Genomic DNA, 216 nt, shown 5'->3' with positions numbered 1-216 from the left:
CCTCTTCTTCTTCTTGTTGAAAAACCTCTACTTTTTCCCACACCTGCAGGACCAACTCCAGGAATAGCTGTGCTTCAAATGCAGAGGTTCTAGCTGCCTTATAAGCGGCTGGGATGTCTGCAGAAATCCCCTTCTAAAAAATATCCTTTAAAACATTCTTGCATAGCTTTCTCATGAGTTAGGCTACTTTGGAGTCCAAACCGTGTTAAAGAAAAT

Source organism: Propithecus coquereli, unplaced genomic scaffold, assembly GCF_000956105.1.
Source record: "Propithecus coquereli isolate 6110/MARCELLA unplaced genomic scaffold, Pcoq_1.0 Scaffold52, whole genome shotgun sequence".
Taxonomy (NCBI): domain Eukaryota; kingdom Metazoa; phylum Chordata; class Mammalia; order Primates; family Indriidae; genus Propithecus; species Propithecus coquereli.
Note: the sequence above shows the minus strand (reverse complement) of the source record.